The following is a 15,685-nucleotide window of genomic DNA, read 5'->3' as shown; positions in this document are numbered from 1 at the left end:
TGGTGGTGGTTGGACAAACTCCAGGGTATGGCGTAACGAATGATGTTTAATACCCAATGGTCTGATGTTATTTGTTGCCAGTTGTGGAGCAAATATGAAACTCTGCCTCCCACTGATGACACAGGAGAGGGGGGGGGGGGGGGGGGGGCAGGGGGGAAGTAGTCAGAGCCACCAAGCCGGCCGCTTTTGGCACTTAGAGTTGTCTCTGCCCTGGCGTCAATGCCTTCCTCAATTGTTCGAGCGAGAGAAAGAAGAAGAATGATTCTGCCGTTGGTTATAATTCGGCTTGTAGGATTGAGACTGGGAACCATACGAGGAGTACCGTTGTTGGTAACCTCCCCTATATGAAGAGTTACCTCTTCCCCTTGCTCCTCTGAATGGGAACTTGCGGTACTGCAGAGTCCCTAAGGATTTTGCTGTTTTTGTATCCTTCTTATAATCTTGGAGCGCATCATCTATGTTTTCCAAACAACGCTTCCCCATCAAAAGGCAGATCCAAGATTTTATTCTGGACTTCCGGGCGGAAGCAAGTGGCCCGCAACCAGCCCTGATTGGCGAAGGACAGCCGCTCCAGCCAAGGAGCGAAAGGCAGTCGTTGCAATATCCATTGCACAATCAATGATTTCTGTCGATGTTATCTCGCCTTCCTGGAGAATATTTTTAGCTTTTCTTTCCTTCTTCTGGCAACTGATCGAGATAGGGGGACAGGTCGCACCACATCTGGTGATCGTATTGTCCAAGTATAGCCAACGAATTAGCTGCTCTGACCAGCAGGCTGGACATAGAAGAAAATCTTTAGCCCACATTATCCAGACGCCTGCCTTCTTTATCTGGAGAAGTGGTAAGGGGAGCTGAAGGATTTCTAGATTTCCTCTGAGTGGCCTGCGAGATGACAGTCCGGTTTAGGCTGGCTGGTTAAACAGGCTGGGCTACCCTCCGGAGCTTTAGATTTCTTCTCCAGACGAGGTAAACCTGGAATGACCGTGGCTGGATTTTGCATTGCCTTTAAGCCTTCCTCCCAAACATGGTCCACAAGGAATTGGCCGGACCGATTTCGTATAATGTTCTTTAAAATCGTAAAGGAAGCATTCATTCCACCTTGGTCATGGGCAGGTCGAAACTTTTAGCAGTCCTCTCCATTAAGTTATGAAAAACCCCTATATCCACCAGGGGAGAATCAACAGGTGCTGGAGCAGGAGAAGCTGGATCCGGAACAGTAGTCATCCCACTCTACATCTGGATCCGGGATTGTGAGATTGCCTAGGTCGTCGTCAGAGGTGTCATCCTGGACGGGAGGTGCAACAAATGGAACATCCTGCGCTTTCAGCATTGGCTGAGGCTGTGGTACTTGAGGGGCCAGGGGACGATCAGGAGGAACAGCAGTAACCGGCACTCCTACTGGAACAGGAGGCTGTGTTGCAAATCTTTTCCTGTAATCCAAGAGCATAGCTAGGAAGTCAGTTAGCAAGGAGGACAGCATTGGGACCATATCCTGATACTCTCGTTGATAGAGGGAGAACCATACTGCTCAAAATCCTCAAACTCCCCTCCAGAATCCGTGTCCTGGCATTTGACAGGTAGCTGAGAAGGACTATTAGCATAGCCAAAAGGTCCCCCCTCCTCATCAGATTCCTCTTCTTCGAGGAGAAGTGCAGGAGGTAAAGGAGTCACCCTCCTTGGCGAAGTCATCTCCAGTGTGATTTGACGTTTGAGCAAAATCGAAATCTTTTCCACGGTCGACGACAGTCGACGGGACCGTTGACGGGACTATCTACGTCGAAGAAAGGATCGAATAAATTACCGTCGACGCAGCCGTCGACGTTGTTGGCGTCACACTCGCCGTCGACATCCGACGTAGTCATCAACACCATCGTCGACAATACAAATGCCACCAGCGTTGAACTCGTGGAGCCCTGTGTCAGTACTGGTGACGAGGAAACCACAGTCGACGAGGTGAAAGATGAAGACTGTACCTTAGGCTTTTTCGTCGACGGAATCGATGACGGCATCGTCGAGGAGTGAGTCTTTTTTGATGATTTCACCTGAGAAGTCAATGATGATGGCTTTTTGAAGGTCTTTGAAGCCGCAGGAGGAGACGTTGGAGGAACAGAACTGGATTTCCTCTCAGGACTTACTCCTTTTGATAGTCCTTCCCTCTCCTTTACACCTTGGCGAGGAGATTCGACAGGACTAAGCCCTTCCGACCTATCAGAGGTCTTTTTCAAGGCCTAACCAGGGCATTTCTATGAAGGTGAAGGAGAAGCTCTAGCCCCTTTTTACAGACCTTCTGGAAGAGGTAGCAGAAGATGTTTTGTCGCTGTACATGGACACTAGCTCCTTTCTTGATTTCAGCTTCTGGAGCCAGGTTAAAAGACGCCCTTCATGATCACGCAAAGTCTTGGTAGAAAAAGTGCGGCATATCTTACAGTCTGCAGCCTTATGGTCTGGGTACAGACAGTAAATACAGTCACTGTGCTTGTCTTCAATATATAACCTCTTCTTAGCACAGGTAGCACATGCTTTAAAGAGGGCCTTCTTCTCTTTATCCGACATCCTGAAGAAATTGAAGAAAAAAACTTCTGAAAAAGTTGTAGAATCCAAGTTCTAGGAACAAAAACTGAGCAGAGCTCAGTGGAGACCCTTGCACAACGTGCGGTAGCTTCTCTCAGGAGGGTTCTAGAGGGTGTGGGTAATCGGATTGGTTGTTTTTTTTTTGGGGCTCTTTTACAAAAAGAGGTGGATAGGTTGCAAAACAAGAAAGGGCCTAGGTTCTGTTTTGGTAATGGTTTCTATTGCTATTTTATGTATACCGGGGACTCCCATTCAGACGACGGGGAATGATACAACCATGGGAATCTATGAAAGTTCCAATACTGGAGTAAGGGAAGCATCCCCAACGGAAAATCTGGGCCACAAACATTTATTTTTTAAAACCCTGCCATATAGAAATTAGCAACAAAGAGAAACATAAGAGTATCTCTGTTCTGCTTAATCGTTTGCAAAGTCTGCATTGTAATCCTATGGGGTTAAGGCACCTGCTGCAGAGAGCTTTGTGTGCCCAGTACATCTTTGGGAAGAACAATGGTAAGATCTCTCTGGAGGTTAACGCTTTTGCTGGAGAGATGTGTTTTGTCTAGTTCCAGTTTTGAATCAAAGTAGCACAGATGGTTACAATGTCTCCTGCAAAGCACATTATGTAACACGCAGATGACAGATTTGTATTTTATGTAATTAGGTAATAAGTGCGTTACTGCTTTTAACAGTGAGATCCTTTTGTTACTTGAAGTTCATATGTTGTAATACTTCTAATATAGCACAGTGCTCTTACACCTTGTAACTCTCGTTGTCTTATCTAACACATCCTATGCAATGATTTACACACGATTTAATGTCCACGTATAATCAGTATGTTTGATGTAAAGCGTTCTGATAACCTGCAATGGGCTGAGTAGCGCTATAAAAAAACTAAAACAAAATTTCAGTATTAAAATTGCCATTTGTGTAAATACTGGGACAGGCCAACACATCATTCAGTGTATGCATGAAAGTGTCCCGGTGTCTGAAATTGACAACAGGACAAGTTTACCATGTTTCTGTGGGCCCAACCTCTTGGCAGGGTGCGTGGTGTCCACTCTGTGAAAAGAGTGGGTAGACGTCTACCCACGTGTACCATCGACTTGTGCCCTGGCCAACCTCAAAAACATGTTTACTGTGTGAGGGGCACCTGTGTGTGTTGCCAGGTCCATTCACCGTGAACTAGTAATAGGCAAAGGCAGTAGGTCTGGCTGTAATGTTTTAACAAATGCAAACAGGCACTTGAAGAGGCACAGACTGTTTGGGCTACGTTCAATCTGTTCCTTTCGGTGTTCTCTACGACTGTGCCGCATCACAAGGGCTGTGGAAAAGATGCACATGATACAGTGTTAATTTATGTGGCTCAATTATGCCAAAGAATCCGCAAAAAGTGTCCTTACAAGTGTCTCGCTTACACTTTAATACGAAGGCGAAATAATGATGGCACCTACCAAATATTAATTTTCAGTTTCATTTGGAAAATGTGATATCGAAAATGAAAATAAACTAATAGATGATGTGATTTTGTGTTGTAGGACATTCAGTGCTAAAAATGTGTTTGATTGAGCATTCTCTTAACATGTTTAAAAACCCCAGGGACTGAGATTTTAAGTCCCTAAACAAAATGGCCCGAAGCAGACCCCTTTTCAACTGTTGGACTGAAAAGTATAAGTTAATCAACGTTTTAAACTTTGTCCTGAAGTCCACAGTATAGTACTCCTTTGCCCCAGAACCACACAGCTATCCTAGCAGCAGATGCCAACACCACTATCCTTGAAAGCGTGTGAGGCCTTTTGCGAGAGATGGTGTGCCGATACCATTATCATGATCCTCAGCAGTTTCACGTCACAGCAGGAGACCGGCCCCCTTACTTTTAATGCCCGATATGGATCCGAGATCCTCGGGTCCGGGTGACAAATCGATTCTTCCAGCTCCTAATGAAGATGGAGGATTCCCCACTTTGTGAACCCATTTAGCGTCACAATTACTTGGACCTACATTGAATCTGTCCTGATGAGGATCCTAATATTCGGATAAGGATCGAAACACTGTCGACAATATATACAGAACCAGTTTCCATTGATTTATTGAATAACTTTGCAAGTGTAATTGTGACAGTGTGCTTTGTCACACGTAGGACACTTGCTTGAGCACTTCCCTCACTCTATTCACGTCACTTTGTTCACAGCACACTGCAGTACTTGGAATTTTATTTACAGATGGAATATTATATCTTTAAAAACAAAATAGTTTGATCTGCAGATTATGTTTAGCAATTTGTATTACCTATTCTACCTAGGGACTACCACTAAATATTAAAAATTACACCAGGTCCCTTGGATACCTAGGGCCTCCCTGATTTCTTCGAAACAGAAACATGAGGCATAATAAACTGATTGCACAGGAATCTTGGCAACCTGCCTACTACATGCTCTGGTCCCTTTTGGATTTATGCAGCAATTTCCTTTCCGTATAGGCAGAGAGAAATGTGTTTGAAGACTGAGTTTATACAGTCCGTCATGGACACAAGCTCCGATTGAACACTGAATCCAAAAGCAACAGCACAGCCTCTGAACAATAAGTAGGGCTCTACATGAGGAATGTCACATGAACCTCCAGTTGAGAACATACAGAGCCTTACAGAAATTAGCTGCAATAACATTGCAAATGGAAGCTGTTGCGCACACAAGCAGACGGCAGACTCTCAAAGTCTATCTTGCTGTGAAAGATATGTTTGTTCTGCCCTGAGCAGTGAGGTATCAAATATGAGTCTAGAGAAATGGATACAGGAGGTGGTAGTATGACAAACTCTTGGAGTTTTTCAGCCTTAAACTGGTAAAACCCAAAAGAGACATTTTTCATCTACCAATTGCAAACGCTAACGTAAATAAATTGAACTTAAAAGTATCTGGATTGAAATTGCAGTGGCAGACTGGATACAAAATACCAGGCACATAGGGATGTATACACACCTTTTTTCAATCTACTTGCAAGAAATGGATTACTTGGGGTGAGTGACACCCACCTCAAGGAATAAATTGCAACCCTTATCAGGGTGATCCCTCAAAGTCACAAATTAACCTGAGCTCAACTCCCTGGTAGCTATGGTACAGAAGACAGGCTTGCTCAGGCCAATGTGTAAAGTATTTATGCAGCATCACAACAGTAATAACGTCAAAATGCAAAACAATAAAAATTTCAAACCAAATTAGAAAAACAGTAAATTTAAAAAACAAAATATAATAAGGGGAACTGGAGGTACGACTTTTTAAAGTTTATATGAGAAACAGCACCAAAAAGCACGAGGCGCCAATTATAGTAAATGGTCGAGGTAGACCAGGACCTAGGCTCAATCGGAGGCTGACCGCGATGGAGTGCTGATCGGATACACAAATCAGGTTTATCCTAGCTAAAGAGTTTATCTTCAGACAGACTTATACATTTTAATCCACCACAAGAGTATACTTATAAAGCCCCCAGGACCTCAGGGGGTGAACTTAGAGACTCACAGAGTGTCCAGCAAAGAAGGACAACTGGGTCACGTCCTGATCCAGGTGCTACTAGTCAGCCGGGTACTTCCAGAAAAAGGTCTTTTGCAGCCAACTGATCACTTTTGTCCTGTGTACAAGAGGGAGCAGGTTTAGGCCTTCAGGTCTTATCGTAGGTCCTACATAGCCGAACCAGTCGTCTTCTGATCTTCTGCATGTCCTGAAAGTGTTCTGAAGTGGGTGCCTAGAGATTCCACATCAATGCCCGGAACAAGCTAGTGGGAGTGGTTAATCCAGGCTCCTCCCTAACCAATGGGGAAAAGGTTCCCAGGGCAAATTCTACCCACTTTCTTAGTAGTTCCTGTTTGCCTTACTGCAAACATGCCCAAAATGCAATGTGTCAGGGCATTTTCAATATGGCAAAGGTCTTTGCCATACTAAACTTGGGCATGCGTAGGTAGGTGGTGGGGGGGGGGGGGAGAGGGGGGATGTGTGAGTGTTAGTCATTATGACAATCCTAGTGTTTATCCAAACTAAAATCTAGTTTGGGAGGCAGAAGCCTAGTAGGACAAAAACAGTTATTCAGCAACCAGACACGAGATACACTGGAATTGTCTTAGCATCCCGTTTTCTCACTTTCAAGTGCAACCCCAAGCAGTATATGTTAACCCAGCAGACCTGTCAAGCAGGATTGACACTGTAGTGTTGAAAAGGATGCCTACTGCATATTCTGTGGAGTTCCAAGGAGTCAGTTCTGCCCATTTAGACCAGCCTATTGTTTGCTCCTGAGACGCATTTCGCACATTTTTCACACCTATTCAAGGCTGGAGGAAGCTGGAGATCAAATGCAAATCAGAACTCAGAAATTCGGGCAGGGATAAAGTAACTTTCTAAAAGTTACTTTCCTTATATCTATTACAAATCCAACTTTACAATTAAATTGGATTTTTAATAAGTCTTAATAGCCATTTATTTTCTAGCTGGTCCCATTGCTGAGAGTTTTAGTATTTCCATCCTCACACTGGTTTTCTACATATAACAACCTGGCCTGCCACAGTGAAAAAAGCTTTTTAGGTCTTGTCACTGTCTCTTGGTACGTGCCATGAACCCTGCCTTGTGGGCTACAAGGCTTACATGCCCTACTAATATTTAAAAGGGAAGTTTTCTCCAGTCAAAAAGGGTAATTTTGACAGGACAGGCTGCAGGTTTAAAACTGCAGCAATAAGGCTACAATGGTAGGCCTGAAGCCATGATTACCATGCCACTGAAGTGGATGGCATACTAGGTGCTAGAATCCACTACGGCATTTAACTTCCTGTTCCTTAGATACATTTTGTACCACAAACTAGAAGCTTATAGCAAAGTTGAGTATACTAATTGTGAGTATGCAACCATGTTGGGGAGGAGTACAGGCACTTCACTACTGGTTAGCAGGAGGAAAGCACACAGCGTTCTAAAGCCAGCAAAAAAACATATGGTCCATCAAAAGGCAAAAAATAAATCCAGGTTGACTGCACAGAAAAGGTGGATTTCCTACATTGCTGATTTAAAACCCCAGAAGCAGAGTCCTTTCCCGCACCTGGGCCAATAAATCAAGGTAGATCTCAGTTCTGTCACCAAATAGTTAAGAAGTAGAGCTTTACAGATTTCCCCTGTAGCCCAGAAGCAATGGTAATCTTAAAAGAAAATGCTACATGTAATGACTTCGTATCTCCACAGCCACTGCGGTCATACATTTCTGCCAATTCTCCATCAGATCACGTAATAGACATATTGGCTGTTTGGAAATCTCATCTTACTCCTTAGAGGCTTCATTAAATTTGCATGTGAAAAGTATCTAACTTATGAATAGCCCACTAACAGCCATGGAAAAACAAAGTTGGAGTGACCCTGTGCTAAAAAACGGAAACAATAAGTATAGAATATTGATTTTTAAAAACCAAAACGTGAGGCTCTTTTCGAAAGTAAAAAAATATTCAGATTGAAAAAAGAAAAATAAGTATTACTGAAGGTCTGGACAAATTCCCTTGCAATTCCGGTGACTATCAGTTTATCCCACATCTGCTTCTTCTCTGTGGCGTGCTTCCTGTGCTTCGCAGTAGCCTGTTGGCTGTTTTGAGGCAAGTGGTGCTGCCGCTACGAATGGCTCCCAGCGATAACCTGCCATTTCTCCTGCCATAATCATGTTCTCTCTCCAAAGCGTAATCTCCCACTCTCCCATTTAGGTCTCGGCCACAGAAAGCTCTAGCTGTCCACTGGACAGCTATTGCTCGCAATACATTACATATCTGTAACGTGGGCTAGGAGTCAGGTCGTTGATCATGGCTGGATTGTTTTGTTCTCCCACTTCACTACTCCAGAATTTATGACTTTAATTCCAGTTATTGTATTTCTGAGACCAACATGCTACGGTGTAGGACGGTGTCGACTGGTTGATGTATTCTTACACTGACGAAATCAGACCTTGTAGTGAAAGTGAGGGACTATTTGTTTTCCCTCTCTCCCCCCTCTGCTCCCCAATCCTCTTTCATTTAACCCACTTCCCCCTGCTCAAGCCCCCCTCCACTGTCATCTTGCCCCTCTTATTTTTGCCCATCTACCTCACTCTCAGAAGGCGGCTATCTTCAACCTTTTTGTGTGTGACAATTTTAACTTGCCCTCCCAGGGTCATGGGCATGCATGGCTAGCATCTTTCAATGTCTTCTTTATATAAATCTCGTTCAAAGATGGCCACCATGGATGCACGCATCCACAGTGGCTAATAAAAAGCTTTCGAAGGGGACTGCTGTGGGTGGATGCGCATCCACAAAGACCATTTTAGCAGGATTTGTAAAAAGTAACAGGCTTTCAAAGATGGCCACTGTGGATGTGTGTGAATCCACTTCAGCCATCTAAGTGCATTTGATTTTTAGAAATCCTATACAAAGATCGCCTATGACAATGCAAGCGCATTTGCAACTGCCATATACTATTGGCCAAGAGCATTTGCAAAGTCAATAATAGGTTTCAAGGCAAAGACCGGCTATTGGTTTTGCTAGTGCTTGCTGTTATTACCTCAGGCGCCATGCTGTTGGATGGCATGTATGGTTATTGTCTGTGCTCCATTTGCTGGCCTCCATCTCCATCTTTGACCACCCCACTGTCTGCAGCGGCTGATACTCACCATTCCTGCACTGTAGTCACCATGCTGCGCAATCAGTAGTGAATATCTTTTTCCTGCCTTTCCTACACACCGGAGCAACGATGTAACGATGTAACAATGATATCCATATTTATTTTCTAGGCCCCATTTCCCAACCTCTTTTCACCTGCTCCCTCCCCCTTCCCCGTAGGACTTCACGGACTGCTTAAAAAGGCTGACAGAGTTCAGCAGGCTGTTAGATAATAGTGGAGGTTCAATCAACTCTTCGGTACATGCCCTGACAAGGAGCAGACAGTGAATGATATTTTCTTAAAGTATATGCTCTGGAGTCAAAGGTTAGTGCTGCTACAACCCATGCGGAATTCTCCAAAGACAGTTAATTTCTGCAACAGATATTGGGTGACCATGTAAATTAAACAGACACTTTTGTAAATACATCTTGCCTCAAGCAGCGTGGTATGGTCACATTTGTATTAAATTGATGGAAGCCTGGGTGCATCACTCAAAACTGCTCTCTACCCACTAGGAGCGCAATAGCTTTCCTTGATACATGCAAGCTTATGATCACACCATAAATCTATTCCACAGGAGTGAAAACCATGGACCAAATCACAGAAGCACATCTGGAACTCTCTAAGGACATGCGCTGAACCCCTCATACTTCAGCTTTAAAAAAAAAAAGACCTTAAATCTCACCTTCTCAACAAATACTTTGGTCCATAATTACCTACTCTCTTCTTCCCCTTTACTGATGATCCTTTGTGTCCCCCCCCCTAGCTCTCTCCTCTCCCCACATTACACATCCACCCTCTTACCTGCGACCTGTCCCCCTTTCTACCCTCTCCCCATGTCCTCTTTCCATTTCCCCATCATCTTTCTTCGATCTCTTCTCCTACCGTTCTCTCTTCTACTCCTTAAAATTGCACCCCTCCTCTTATATCCCTAAGCGTTGCATTTCACGTTACTCTGCCCAAGATTTTTTTTGGGGCCCCCCTCCCACGTTACTCAAATGGTTGAGCGCAACCTGGGTGTTTAAAAAAAGATTTTTTTTTTTTTTTTTTATAAATCTTAATTGAATTTTTTACATAACCCAAGCCCCCACCCCCCCACCCACCCAACAGGTTACAGGCGTTTCAGTTAGTTTGTATAGATATATTTTTAACAGAGATAAAACATAAAGAAGATTATATCATAGCTTCATTAATCTTGGTTATTCATTACCTTCTAACCATATTCTTAGTGGATCCCATATAGTTAAACCTTTTATTTTCTTGATCAAGCGCTTATTTCTATAGATTGCGATTTCAAAACTGTAAGTAGAAAGAAGACGTGCCCGCCATTGTTGAAATGAAGGTGGTTGTGGATCTAACCATGCTGATGCAAGACAGATTCTCAGTATTGACATTGAAATAAATATAAATCCCCTTATTTGGGTTGGTCGGGAATTCCCTTCAGCGCCCAGAACTATTTCTGCTGTGGTTATTTCAATATCTTTTTAAATAATTTTTGAGATAAAGATCGAGATATCTCGTCTAATAGCAGAAAGTTCATTACAAGTGGCGAACATGTGTATTACGTCCGCTTCGGGGAAAGCACATCTTGGACATTTCGTCCCCTTTCCATAACTCCATTTTGCTATTTTTTTGGGGGTATAATATAGCTGGAAAAAGGTCTTGTAGTATTGTGCTAGTAGTTTAGTGGAAATTAGAATTGATTGCGAAAGGTCGAATGCAGTTTGGATTGAATTATGGGTTATATCTAATTTATCCTGCCATATCTGAAAATGTTTGTCGAGGTAGTCGGGTAGATTAGCTATTAGGTGGTTATAAATTTCACCAATTTTAATTGTATTATTCTTTATAATCATATCTATAGTCTGTATTGTCTGAAAAGCGGAGTTACCACCCCCTTTTTTCAACAGAAAGTCTGACTTGTAAATATTTGTAAAAATCTCGATGTTCTAGGGAGAATTTGTTCTTTAATACTTCAAATGTATTAAACCCAGATGTGTTAAAAAACAAACCAAGTTTTGTGATTCCTAACGTAACCCAGCGTTTCATACATGAATCTATGAAAATAGCGGGGAGATTTTGGTTGCCACAGATGATTGTATAATATGAAAATCTACTAATCCCCAATAGTTTGCGTACATTGCTCCAAACGGAATAAATTCCTTTAAGGGTTTTGAACCGAACCTTTTTGAAGTGACAGTCGTTGGTCAGACGCCAAAGATGGTCTCCCGTAGCGGACCCTAAAATAAGTTCTTGTGGGGTTGGAATTCTACCAACAGGGTTTAAAGTGGGGTTTGAAGTTAGAAGCATTCTACTGTAATTAAGTGTACTAGCCCACCAATACGCTTTAGAGTTAGGTAGGGCGAGACCGCCTCTATCTTTAGGTAGGTTGATAAATTTCATTGCTCTTCGCGGTCTACTATATCCCCAGATAAAGCTGGAGAAAATATGATCCAGTTCTGTAAAAATAGATTGATCAAAAATTAAACAAATGCTTCTAAAAAAATATAAGAATTTGGGAAAGAATACCATTTTGATTAAATTACTCCTTCCAAAAATTGTTAGATGTAAATTGTGTAGTCTCCTTAGTGATAAATTTGTTTGTTTCAAGAGTGGTTTCATATTTAAGCTGACTAAGTTGTTAAGATTAGCTGTGATATTCACACCTAAGTAGGTCGCATTTTCAACGATCCTTTCATCTGTGCAATTAATTTGTTTGTTGATGATTATTTGAGTTTTATTTTGATTTAGTTTATAGCCTGCAATTGCACCGAAGTGTTTAGCCTCTATTTCGATTAACTTTATTGTGTTAGTAGGATTGGTAGTGGTTAGGGCAATGTCATCAGCATAGGCTAGTGTTTTGGTGTCTCCATGGGGCGTCCTTACTGGTGTAATTGCTAGGTTTGCTTCTAGCCTCCGAATGAAAGGGTCTATAAAAATAGCGAATAGCAATGGGGAGCAGGGACAGCCCTGTCTTGTTCCTCTTGTGACTTTAAAATTTTCAGATATGTCCCCGTTAATCACCACTGCTGCTTCTGGATTAAGATACATCATACGAGTTGCGTTGATAACATTTTCCCCACTTCCACTCTTTGACATGGCCGTCCATAGATATTGCCAGGAGACCCCTGTCGAATGCTTTTTCAGCATCAAGTAATATCAATGCCATAGGGTCTCCTGCCACCTCGGTCACGTCAAAGAGGGTAATAACCCTCTGTATGTGATCGATGGTAGATCTGCCGGGAACAAATCCATGTTGCCGAGCCGATATGATTTTATATATAAGTGGGGCAATCCGGCTGGCAAGCATTTTAGAGTAGATTTTGAAATCATTATTAATTAGTTATTGGGCGATAAGCCCCTAATTCGGTTGGATCTTTATTTTTCTTTGGGAATACAATTATTTTTGCTAGTGCCCAGGATCTTGGTGGCTGTCCGCCATTAATGACTTGCAACATCAGCTGTGTAAATATCTCTTTTAGCTGTTTGCTAAATCTGACATAAAATTCGGAGGGGATTCCATCAAACCCACTTGCTTTGCCCGGGGGAAGGCTATTAATGGATAGTAATATTTCAAAAAAAAAAAAATTGTATTACATTTGTGAAATTGCTTTACCTTATTCCCTCCTCTCATGGAAATTGCTCTTCCCCGTCCCTCTATTTACAATCCAACTGTTGTGTTTTTAATTGACGGTTCTTGTCCTACCCTTATTCCTTCCTCTCATGTACATTTTCTTTCCAATGGCCCTTTTTTATTTCTAATTCAATTGTGTTATTGACTGTCTGTGCTTTGCCCAGAGCAAACGTTATTTCTTGTTCTGTGTCTGCTCCTGTAAAGCGCGCGGATGCCCACGGGTTTAGCCAGCTCTATAAAAAACCTTTCAAATAAAATAAATAAACTAACGTTAATGGACCCATGAGCATGGCCACACCAAAACTGCTCTCCAAGAAGCGTGTGCAATGGAAACCTTTGCATGGGCCCAACCATGTACCAAATAAATGAGGCTCTGCACCAAGGTATGGGACTCCCACCAAAGAGTAAGACTCCTATCCGAGGACTGAGTCAGGGTGAAAGATGTGCGATAAAGACATGAAACCAAAATACAATGAGGGTGCAAATGAGTGAGACTGCAACAAGCAGGGAGGCAGTGCTTGGTGGGGTTGAAATGTACATCATTAGTGAGTCTGCGCTTGCTCCACTCTGACACTTGAATGCCCAAGCCACCATTGGTACTCCCCACTGCTCGAGTTTGATTAGTGCTCCTTGCTCTGTGAGCACACTGCTGTCTAGCTCTGCAGTTCTGAGGACTTCTGCTTACAGATGCAGGACTGCGCAATCAGAAGCAGTAAAAAAAATAGAAGCTTCATACAATACTTTTGTAGCGATGTGCATATTTGCTGTGGTTTCTGGAGGATAGTTCCTGCGTTACAGAGCAGGATGAGTAGGGAATAGTTTTAGGCAATGGAAAAAAAAACCCAGTGTTCATAGACTTGCTACCAATCTTCCACCAGATCCTAGCTATGTGACTCACAAAGGTGAACAGGTTTCTGGAGAATCAGCGAGCTGCATTTTTCTCAGAGAAAATGCATACAATATATATACACACAAGAACTTACGGAAAACTACCACCCAGTTAGGAAATAAAGAACGCAAAATGTATTAAGGAACAAAAAAAAAAAAATCTACATCAGTATCAAATAGTTGCACACAAAGAAGTTGCATTGGAAAACGGTGTTTTAATAGGGCCATATTGCTAAGAATAACCTTTGCAGTAAAAAAGCTGTCCCAAAGATATGCGCACTCAAAATTCAACATGTCAAATCCCTGCCTCGGGAGAGTGGTGCTTTCAGCTGTACCCCAGCTCCACCCTTAGCTCTCCCAGGTGAGCCAGCTAAACTGTAAAAGAAATCCACACTGGGAACGTGTCCTGGGGCAGGTTTGTGTTGCGGAAGGACGCACATTCCTGGTCCAGTACACTTCTAACCTGCACTCTGTACAACGGCACACAGAACGTAAATACACAGCTGCTGTACATGAATGCCACAGAGGAAAGTAAAGAATAGTTTGCATTTTAAGATAAAAACCGGCAAAGACCTCTTAGCAGGTTCCAGGCACTGCATCGGTGAAACACGAGATCAAAAGCAACAAGCATTTTCAATGCAATAGGTCTCGCATTCGCGAGAGTTTAAGCGATTGGCATTGTATATGGCAATGCCTTTTATTTAGGTTTTTAAACCCAACACATAAATGGCAATGTTATTTATAATGCCAATGGCTCAAACTCTCGCAAATGCAAGACTACTTTAATGGAGGCCGCGCCCCTTACTTTAGACGCTGCTCGCCGTATTCAGGTTACAGTGAGCAGCATCTAAAGAAAGGGGCGTAGCCAACATTAAAGTGAAAGCGCGGTATGGGGTGTTTTCACTCCAAAAACATTAAGGTTTTGTAGCGCAGCAACTAAAGTTAAAGTGGACAGCGTTGGAAAATTAAATAAGTAAAAAAAGTGTGTCCGCTATACTTATAGCGAACCGTGCTGCAAATCAAATAAATAAGCGTGGCAGTTATAGCTAAGCCGGACCCGCAGCTATTACTATTAAAAATATAAAAAGGGGCGACGTGCTGCCTTGTAGGAAAGCACATAGTGTGTGGAATACTGGAAGATCATTAAAGAAAATAGTGATCACCAAGTTGATAAAGCAGACCGTGTGACAACACAAGTAAAAAGTCCAGTCCTTATGAGGGGTTACAAATGCAGACAAGGCGGTACCAAGGAGGGACTACTAAGCCCATTTACAGATCAAAAACCGCGATTTTGAAAGGACAGTAACAGGAGTCCATTGAAAAGATGGGTGGGAAATGGATGGCGCTTCTATTCCATACCTCAATACAGCATGCCTCGCACAGCAGCACATGCGCTGCCCAGATCAACCAAAAAACATTGTAGGGACACTGCTAATACAAATGCAAGGCAAATGGGTGTCACTCCGGGTAGGACTGTGAGGCAGTGTTGGTGGAGGCCAGGGATTTGATCGAGATCCTGAGCAATAAAGGAGGCGGTCACCTGGGAGGCCATTCCAGTACATAGAGAGCCTGAGAGGGGTGGATATGAAGATCTGCAGTGCATCAGGCAAGTACCAGGACAGGGAGTCTTCAAGATACAAAGAAAAAAGATGCTCTGGCTCTGTAGCTAGCAAATAGTCACCCAGTGCAATCCTGGTGACTAGAACCACTGCGTGGGATTAAAGGGAATTCATCTGTAAGTGGATCACTTAGTCAAGGGGGAGAAGGAGTAACCTTAGAAGCCCACAGCAGGCGATTAAAGTAATCCAATTTGAGCACGACAAATGTGTAAATGAGTGACCTAGTGTGGAATGGGAGATAATAGTAACTTCTTAGTATTGAACAGCTGTGGTAGAGACAAGTGTTTCAGATGAGGGAATAGGTGACGGCATTGATACAGAACCCTAGG

At 42.9% G+C, this 15,685-nt stretch overlaps 1 protein-coding gene across 7 annotated transcripts in view; it reads right to left on the bottom strand.

Annotated features, from left to right (window-relative positions):
• The window catches only part of DLG3 (discs large MAGUK scaffold protein 3), a 1,834,707-nt gene that overhangs the window by 435,783 nt on the left and 1,383,239 nt on the right, over window positions 1–15,685 (bottom strand). The window lies entirely within an intron of this gene.

The sequence above is a fragment of the Triturus cristatus genome, chromosome 5_2 (genome assembly GCF_964204655.1).
Source record: "Triturus cristatus chromosome 5_2, aTriCri1.1, whole genome shotgun sequence".
NCBI lineage: Eukaryota > Metazoa > Chordata > Amphibia > Caudata > Salamandridae > Triturus > Triturus cristatus.
The sequence above is the reverse complement of the archived record's forward strand: the minus strand, read 5'-3'. Positions and strand labels throughout refer to the sequence as shown.